The sequence below is a fragment of the Mastomys coucha genome, chromosome X (genome assembly GCF_008632895.1).
Source record: "Mastomys coucha isolate ucsf_1 chromosome X, UCSF_Mcou_1, whole genome shotgun sequence".
NCBI classification, from domain to species: Eukaryota; Metazoa; Chordata; class Mammalia; order Rodentia; family Muridae; genus Mastomys; species Mastomys coucha.
Window position 1 is genome coordinate 103,541,762 of NC_045030.1, and position 7,472 is coordinate 103,549,233.

Consider the following 7,472-nt stretch of genomic DNA (forward strand, 5'->3'; position numbering starts at 1 on the left):
AACCAAACAAAAAACAAACAAAAGAGAGTACAATACAGCAGATATCTGAGTTTCTTTTTTTAAAAAAAATTATTTATTTAATGTATGTGACTACAGTGTAGCTGTCTTCAGACACACTAGAAGAAGGCATGACACACCAGAAGAAGGCATCAGATCCCATTATAGATGGTTGTGGGCTACCATGTGGTTTCTGGGATTTGAAATCAGGACCTCTGGAAGAGCAGCCAGTGCTCTTAACTGCTGAGCCATCTGTCCTGCCCTCCCCCCCTTTTAAAAATATTTATTTATCTTTATTTTATGTGCTTGGGTGTTTTGGCTGTCATGTCTAGGTACCATGTCTGTGCAGTGTTGACAGAGACGAGAAGAAGATGCCACGTCCCCTAAGAACTGGAATTATGGATGGTTGTTAGCCACTATGTAGGTGCTGGGAATTGAATTCAGGACCTCTAGAAGAGCAGTCAGTGCTCTTAACCACTGAGCCATCTCTCCAGCCCTGAATTTCTTTCTTTTTAAGTGTAACTAATAACTCATTGAATGTGAATCACATTTTGTTTATCCATTCTTCCATTAATGGACACTTGAGTTCTGTCCAAGTTCCTCAATTTTAGGGTCTGTAAAACCTCTTTTAGATGTGAATTAAAGATCTGAATAAAGATCAGTTGAGATAAAATAATGACAAAAAAAAAAGATCAGCCAAGAGAAAATGTGAACAAAATTGAAGAAATTGCTAGTATGTGTTAAGAACTATCTATATGTGAAATAAAGGGTATATTACATACAAGTTTGCTTATTTAAAGAATTTTAATTGTATATATTTAAAGCGTACACTGGCCCTTCAATATATACGTAGTGAATTGATTACTAGAGGTAAGATAATTCAGAGACATCTTTCTATAGTTGTCGCAGTAGGAGGCATACACACAATCTACTCGGCAAATTCCAAGAGCATAATATAGAGGCTGGAGAGTTGGTTAAGAGCATCAGCTGCTAAGGATGCAAAGCTAGGCTTTGGTTCCTAGCACTCACATGGTGGTTCACAATCATCTATGACTCCAGTCCCAGGGGATACAATGCTCTAATCTGTCCCTCTCACTTTGAGCGCCAAGCACATATGAGGTATATATATTTGCCATATATATGTATATATATAGGCAAAACACTCATACACATAAAAATAAAATCTTTTAAAAAATGATCTAATATAGTATCATTAACTGTAGTGCCTGTGCTATGTATATATTAGATCTGTAAAACTTATTTATGTTACATATCACTATTTGTATCTTTTTAATTAGTGTATAGTGTTTGTACAAAGTACGGATTTCATTAGCTATTTCCATAATGCATATAATGTAATTTGATCATATTCACCCCTCTATTATTCTTTCTTATCCCTCCTACTTTTCCCCATAGTTTGGGAAAAGCAGTCCAGCAACTAATAAGTAGTCCCGGACTGCTTGTTAAATGCTTTCTGTTACTGAGGTATGCTCATGGCCCAGTACTGCCATAACCAGCCTCTGGCAATACTGGCCAGAATAAAAGACCACACATCTCTACCTTAACCCTGAGATTCACTCTACATTATCCACAGGTAGCCTTGGGTTGGTGACTTCACTGAGCATTTTATATAATGGTAGACACTATCTTCAAACACTTACCTTCCATTTCCTGACACTTGACAAATGGAAAAAAACAGCAAATTCTAGACTTCAGCTAAACTTTGCAACAGTTCAGAAGTTTCTATCTAACCAACCATGGCTAAGTGGTAAACAGCTCAATGAATTTTAACACTATTCGAATTAAGAAGTAACATCTTTAAAATGAAGCTGCCAGGTATGGTGGGGTGAGGAAGATGGATCTTTCAGAGTTCCAAGACAGCTGAGGCTACCTGAGAAACCCTGTCTCAAAAAACATACATATATATATATATATATATATATATGTATATGTATATGTATATGTATATGTATATGTATATGTATATGTATATGTATATGTATATGTATATATATATATATATTAAAGATAAAAAAGAGACAGAAAGAAAGGAAGAGAGACAGACAAACAGAGACAGAAAGAAAAAGTGCCAGGCAGTAGTGGCATAGGCCTTCAATCCCAGCATTTGGGAAGCAGAAGCAGGCAGATCTCTGTGAGTTCAAAGCCAGCCTAGTCTTCAGAGTGAGTTACAGGATAGCGAGGGCTTTTACATGAAAAAAAAAAAAAAAAAAAAAAAAAAAAAAAAAAAAAAAAGGTGTCTTCAAAAAATAAAAATAAGCAAACAGACAAATTAAAGATATATGTTCTTTGTTGCTGCATTTTATATGGTTTACTTAGCACAGGTACGATACTTCTTTTCTTTTTTTAAAAGATTTATTTATTTATTATATGTGAGTACACTGTAACTGTCTTCAGACACTCCAGAAGAGGGCATCAGATCTCATCACAGATGGTTGTGAGCCACCATGTGGTACGATACTTCTTAATTATATTTTTCACTGTCTACAAAATAAATTTTCTTTTAAAATATTTCTTTCCAAGTAAAGCTATGACTTGAATATTGTATGAAGTTACTGCTTCATGGCTTTTACATCGTATATATAAAAGATGAGGTCATACATTTATCAGCATGCATGGTTGTTATTCTCCTTTTCTTTATTTCTTTACTTATTATTTAGAAAAATAGTCATAATCTGGTTATCTCTTCCAGACTGGGTTGGAACTCCTAATTCTTTTGTCTCAAGATCCTGAGTTTTGGGATTACAGATCTTCATCACTATATATGTGTGTGTGTGTGTATATACACACATATATATATATACATATATACATATGTGTGTGTGTATATATATATATATATATATTACATGCACACACTCAGCTGAAAGTAGAATTCTCATTTCTATTTTATTTGGTTTTCATTTTGTCGTTTTGTGATTTGTGTTTTTGAGACAGAGTCTCTTTGTTGTAGCCCTGGCTGACCTGGAACTCATATTTTAGACCAGATTGGACTTACATTAAGAGCTCTGCCTGTTTCTGCTTCTGCCTCCAAATGCTGGGATTAGAGGCATGTTCTACCATTCACCCACCATATTTTTATTCTTTATTTTATTCACATGCATGTGTGCGCATGCCTGTATGTATGTGCGCACGCACACATGTGCCTGTACGCATGCGCAAATGTGTGTGTGTGTGTGTGTGTGTGTGTGTGTGTGTGTGTGTGTACTTAGCTTGCAAGTTGTCAGTTTGAATACAGGCACCAGGCCACAGCCCAGTAGCAGCAGTGACGGGAGGATCATGTGGCATGTAGCGATCAGAAGACAACTTTCAGGATTTCACTCTGTCCTAAGAAGGTAACACGCTTAAGCTTGCTTTTGTAGAAAAGATGCAGTGATTTATGCCTACACCTGACTTTATTACTTATGTCTATATATGTTTGCTTTTTACTGTGAATTTAATAGAAAGGAAGGAATTGAGGCTCTGCCTAGGCAATGGTCTTTTGTTTCACAGCGCTACAGAGTTGCCTAGTGTTTTTGTGCTCAGTAAAGATAATTTACTTTCTTTTCAAGAAGCCTCCAAGTAGGGATGTCTAAGCGTCTGTTTTTCTCTTAAGGCCTACGATGGTGTTCTAGTGTAGCATAATTTGTGGTATAAATTGTAAATGATTGCTGTTTCTCTGGATGTTATTTCTTATCAAGAATTCCAGCAGGAGGAAGTATGCACTCTTCTTTCCCCCAGTCAGGGGAGTCTCTGGGACCTATTAGTCTTTTTTCTTTCTTTTCATTTCTTTCTCTCTTTCTTTCATTCTTTCTTTCCTTCCTTCCTTTTCTTCCTTCATTTTTTTTTTCAGAGACAGGGTTTCTCTGTATAGCCCTGGCTGTCCTTGAACTTGCTCAATCTGTAGATCAAGATGGCTTTGAACTCAATGATCTTCCTGCTTCTACCTCTTGGGTGCTAGGATTACAGGTGTGCATCACTATGGCTCATTAAGGTTACACAGTGTTGTGGGCCAGCCACAGTCCACTAGCCCTCCACTCAACCTTCCTTTTACCTCCATTACACCTCAGGATCAGCCCAGGAACAAAAGCCAGATATTCATCATTCCCACCCCACCCACCAACCAGGATACCTGACCTCTGGAGGACACAAAAAACAAGTTCAACCAGACCCACGCCTTTAAATTCCAGCACTTGGGAGGCAGAAGCAGTTCCCTCCCACCTATAGTGGGAAGACTTATTCCAAGAGACAGAGACTCAGGAAATTTTACTTGTCTTGTTCTTAAGCAAACATGGAATGACCTATCTAACTTGCCTCTGACAAAACACCGAAGCAAACTGCATTAAGCCAGACTTTCAAAAGTCCTTTAGACATTTAGTCTTGCATTTAATTACAATTAGTTTATTTAGTCTTGCATGACAGGTTAACCCAGGTGAGCACTGACATATGGAATACATAGTTTAAGATTTGTCCTTTTTCACAATTGTTTTGGCTATTCATGGGCCTTCATGCATCTATATGCATTTTATAGTTATTTTTGCTACTTCCAAAATACAAAAAAAACAAAACAAAACAAAAAAACAACATTGGGAGTGCAATAGGTATTGATTGAATCTATAGATCACTTTGAACAGAAGTAATAGTTTAACAATATTAAATGTTCTAGTCAGAGCAATTATCTCAGACTATTTTGTGTTATAACAACATTCCTCAAGCTAGATACGTCATGAATAGTAAAGATCAATTTAGCTCAAAATTCTGGAAGCAGAGACATTGAAGACTGTGCTGGCCAGGATCTCCCCAATTTCTGGTAGGAAGCAATGTTAACTCATAGGAGAGTTGTGGTAGGGAAAGATCTATTTTGCCCAGTATAATGTATGCACATGAGCAATCAGATAGATGCTAGGATCTTTTTATAGCAACCTTCTCTTAAATTAAATCTAAGAACTCAGCCAGTCTCTTGAGAAATTAATTAAGCCCTCTTAAAGATGCCACCATTTTTCAGCACCAAGACAACATGAAAATTGCTAGGAGTAAACCATATATTTAAACTATAACGCCAAGTTCGCTGTAGTGGTGTGCACCTTTAATCCTAGGGCTTGGAGGCAGAGGCAGGCAGATCTTAAATAAGTTGGAGGCCAGCCTGGTCTACATAGTAAGTTCTAAGCCAGCCAGGACTGTATCAAACAAAAAACAAATAAACAAGCCAAAACATTTAACACCAATGAACAAGGGGTATCTTTGCATTTAATTACACCTTATTTAATTTATGTCATTAATGTGTTCTCAGTTGTCAGTGTCACTCATCTCATTGTTTAATATCATTTCTAAGTGTCCAACCACATGTGGCAATATTGTAAAAATGAGATTTTTAAATTTTCCTTTTCATAAATTTAACCGATTTTTAAAATACTTTTTTATTTATTTATTTATTGGGGAATGGGTATCTTAGTTTGCCTTCTGTTGAGATGACAAAACACCATGACCAATGGCAATTTGGGGAGGAAAGGGTTTATTTCATCTGACAACTCACAAGGCATACTCCATCAGTGAGGGAAGTCAGGGAAGAAACTCAAGACGGAAGTAGGAACTGATGCAGAGAACAGGAAGCAATGCAGTTTACTGGTTTTGTCCCCTGTTTCAATTGGAGTTGCTATTGCTGGGATGGATAAACAGCATAATCAATGTGGAGAGAAAAGGAGTTATTGCAGCTTACAGTTTGTAGTCAATCACTGAAGGAAGTCAGGACAGGAACTCAAGACTTCCTCGGAGTCAGAAGCTGATGCAGAGGCCATGGCGGGATGTTCCTTACCGGCTTGTTCCTCATGGCTTTCTCAGCCTGCTTTCTTACGGAACCCAGGACCACCAGCCCAGGGATAGCTCCACCCACATGGACTGGGTCCTCCCCCATCTATCATCAATCATGAGAATGCACCAGAGGCCAATTCGAATGGAAGCATCCCCCCTCTTTCTTTTTCCTTTTTTTTTGTTTTCTTTCACAAGGTCTCACTATGTAATTCTGGCTATCCTAGAACTCACTATGTAGACCAGACTGGCCTTGAACTCACAGCAATCCTCCAGCCTCTGCTTCCCAAGTGCTGAGATCAAAGGCATTTGCCCCTGTGCTTGTTTTGGGGGCTTGTTCTTAACTGAAGTTCCTCTTCCCAGATAACAGTAGCTTGTGTCAAGTTGACAAAAAACTAACCAGCACAAGGGGCTCTGGCATGCCACAAATGTACATGTGGAGGTCAGAGGACAACTTGTGGGAGTTGGTTCTCTCCTTCCATCATGTGGTTGTTATTGATGAAACTCAGGTCTTCAGGCTTGGGGGCAAGTGCCTGTAATTGCTCAGCCATCTCAGTGGCCCTCAGTTGACTTTTGTATGCTCATTTCGTATCCTATAACTTTACACCTGAATTACCCGAGTCGCAAGGGGTTTTGGTTTGGTTTGGTCTTATGTTTGTTTGTTTGTTTTGGATTTTTTTGTTTTTTGTGGAGACTTTCATAAGTCTCCCACATACATGATCATGGATGGCATCTGTGAGCAGAGTACTCCAGTCAGTTACAATTCAGATATTTAAAATAATAATAATAATAATAATAATAATAATAATAATAATAGTGTTTGGGTGGCCTTGAATTGTAGTCCTCTAGCTTCTACCTCCTGAGTATCAGGGTTATGGGCTTGTACTGCTATTGCCTGGTTTATACAGTGCTTGGGATTGCACACAGGGCTTTATGCATTCTAGAGAGGCATTCTGTGCTGTGGTATGTTCTCAGCCCTGGATTCCTTTACTTGCCCAACTGTTCTGCACAGATCTATCAATTCTATTTGGATTAGAATCTAAGACAGTAAACATTCTTGGTTCATTCATCTTATTAGAGGGAAAGCGCTCAAATTTTCACCATTGTTCATGTTAGCTGTGGGCTTTTCAAATGTGGCCCTTACATACTCAGACAATTTGCTCCTATTCCTGGTTTACTGAGAGTTTGTAATCCTGAGTATGCTGAGTTTTTCAAGTGGTGGTTTTTTTATGCTATCAAGATGATCTTCATTGTATCGTGGTGAGCTAATGTGTCCCATTCGTTGACTTTTGTATGTTGATCATTCTTGCATTCTATGAGCAAATCCCACCTGGATATTTTAATTCTATCAAACTCATGTTCCGGATATTGTGATGATCTTCAGGGATGTGGGCTATACATTTTAACTTTCTTTTGTATCTATTTCTGGCTTTGATATCAGGATAACTCTGGCATAGTGAAATAAGTTAAAAAGCATCCCTTCTGCTTCAGCTTTTGAGAGATTTTTAAGCACTGATTGTAAAGTCTCCTTTTGCAAATGTGATTTAATTGAGTTTGTTATTGGTGGAGCTTAGTTTTGTCAGCTTCTTAAAAAACTTTTTCAAGAAAAACAGCAGTTTTTTGGGGGGGGTTGGGGCTCGAAACAGTGTTTCTCTGTGTAGCCCTGGCTGTCC